Here is a 2,253-nt window from a genome sequence, read left to right on the forward strand (position 1 = left end):
TCACATATATAATTTCTGGTTGATTTTAGTTTTAGATTGATTTTAGGCTTCAGTACAATTTCTCTCTGTGTATTTTAAACATCTGGTAAGTAGTAGAGTGAACCTTGCCAATTAATTTTGTCATGCTTTCACTTTTATATTAAACATGCTTTTGCCATCACCTTCACCAGTGATTCTATGAGTGTCCTAAAACATTCAGCTTGTACAGCAGGTAAGAATGTACTGCTCCAATTTAAACAAAAAAAAAAAAAGGGGAAAAGAGAATTAAGTGTGTTGTCCATAGTTAAGATAGGAAGTGTGTAGGAGTAGTAGGGACGGGACAGCAGCAGTCCTGTCTCCAGAGAGAAAAGCTGTGTTACAGTGCCAGCAGCTGAAATCCACGGGGTGACAAGGAGGACAGCACTTGTTGTTCATCGTGCAGGCCAAAGGTCACATTTATTGTTTCTGACAATGGAGCTATTGTTGGAAGTCCATGTTCTTGCTACTGCTTGAAGCTCCTATCATGTAAACAACTTTAATTCCCCCAGATAGATGCAGAAAGCATTGCACACTCAATGTACTGCATGTCTCTCCATAATTTCAGCCGATTCCCTTAGCAGGCCTTCCAAGGGCTGCTACCATGYACTGACAGCTCATTTCAAATGAGACCTTAACAGACTCTGTTTTTTGAAAACACTTGATGAAATAATCCAATGATCTTTGCTGACATGCGAGCCCTGAGGGATGAGCTCRCTGGTAGCACTGGACAGGCCATGCAGGACCCAAACTGGGGGACTGAATGGGCAGGGATGTTTCCCTCCACTCACATTAACCTCATCTGAGCTCAGTGTGGCTGCAAAGGCAGGGCTCGCCCGGGTTCAGCTTTGCACGTCTTCRCCTACTTTGAACAGCTGGTTGTAGGACAGTGGTGCTGCCAATGTCTTGACAAACACAGGAAAATGTTTTCTATCATGGTAAAGCCAGTTGGTAAGTTTGTTCTGCCCATCTACTGAGGGCACCTYGGCCCTGCAGGGCAGAGCCGGGGCATGGAGGCCATGAAGATGAAAACGGGGGAAATCACAGTGTCACAACAGCCATCTCCTTTGTTACRGACCTTCATTTTCTTGTATCCTATTAATTTGAAAGCCATTAGACAACATATGAAGTTTGAAAATTTGAAGAATCCTGTTTGCATTAAACATTAAATGGAAAATTAACTGCACTCCAAAGTCTTGCTTCAGCTACTGCCATCAGTACTCCATAACATTTCATGTGGTGCTCTTAAAARCTATGAAAGTTGACTGCTTTTCTAGTAAAATTCTGATAATCATGATTCTTCCATGTTAGTAAACTAGGATTTGTAGGTTTCTTTGTAGTAAAACTACAACAATATTCAAAAAACATMCCCCTCTTCCCAACTGAGCTGTCTTGTTTGGAAGTAATCTGGGTGGCAATCCTCCACTCAATGTGGGTTTAGAGGAATGGAGTGTGGTCTGGTCTCTGGAGAACCGGTTTAGTTCGTCTGCTTTTGTGTGTGTGCTGAGAAGCCAGCAGTGCAGGTAAGYATGCAATTATGGGCTTATTTAAAATGGAGATCTTTTACGTGACAGAGTGCAGAATGCACAGGAAGAATAATGCCCACAGAAAATAGAACACCTCCGTGAGGGCTCGTGYACTCTATTGTGCTGTAGCCTATTTACAGGCTTTGGCTCGGAGAGGGTTTGTGGTTTGCGTTTCACGGGCACAGGTCTGATGGGGCCACCCCCCTCCAGCCGTGGGAAGTCGCCTGCCGTCAGGGAGGCACCTGGAAATGCGGAGCAGCAACAGTTACAGTGGTATTGAGCCCTGCTCAAACCACAGGGTAAACAGAGGATTATAGGACACACCGGGGCCACAAATCCAATACAGCTTCTTCAAGGCTTCTCCCGTTACTGTTGCTGCCAAATACCGCGTAGCAGTTATTCTGCTRTGTTTAACGGCTGTACTTGATTTAATATGCTATTATAAATGTTACCAAAAATGGTTTAGAATGACTGATCTATTTTCTTCTGGCTCGTCTTCAAATAGTATTTTGATTGCAAAGGGCAAGGCAGCCAACGTCTTTGTAGAATTCTGTTGAACTGCCGTTACCCGAGGAGCAGAGGCGTCACCCACAGTCTCACTAAGGCTGATCTGTGCTCCTGGGGCTCTGCTAAGTGACCCTCCGTGCCCCGTGGGAACTCAGGGCAATCTGCGCGCTGCGGGGTGGATGTTCTGACGGCGCACTCGTACTAC

At 44.9% G+C, this 2,253-nt stretch overlaps 1 protein-coding gene across 1 annotated transcript in view; it reads left to right on the forward strand.

The window, feature by feature from the left end:
• Positions 1-2,253, forward strand: part of CDCA7 (cell division cycle associated 7) — a 13,677-nt gene that overhangs the window by 2,636 nt on the left and 8,788 nt on the right. The window lies entirely within an intron of this gene.

This window comes from Malurus melanocephalus, unplaced genomic scaffold (assembly GCF_030028575.1).
Source record: "Malurus melanocephalus ecotype Western Australia unplaced genomic scaffold, MMel_1.1 scaffold_30, whole genome shotgun sequence".
In the NCBI taxonomy this organism is placed as follows: domain Eukaryota; kingdom Metazoa; phylum Chordata; class Aves; order Passeriformes; family Maluridae; genus Malurus; species Malurus melanocephalus.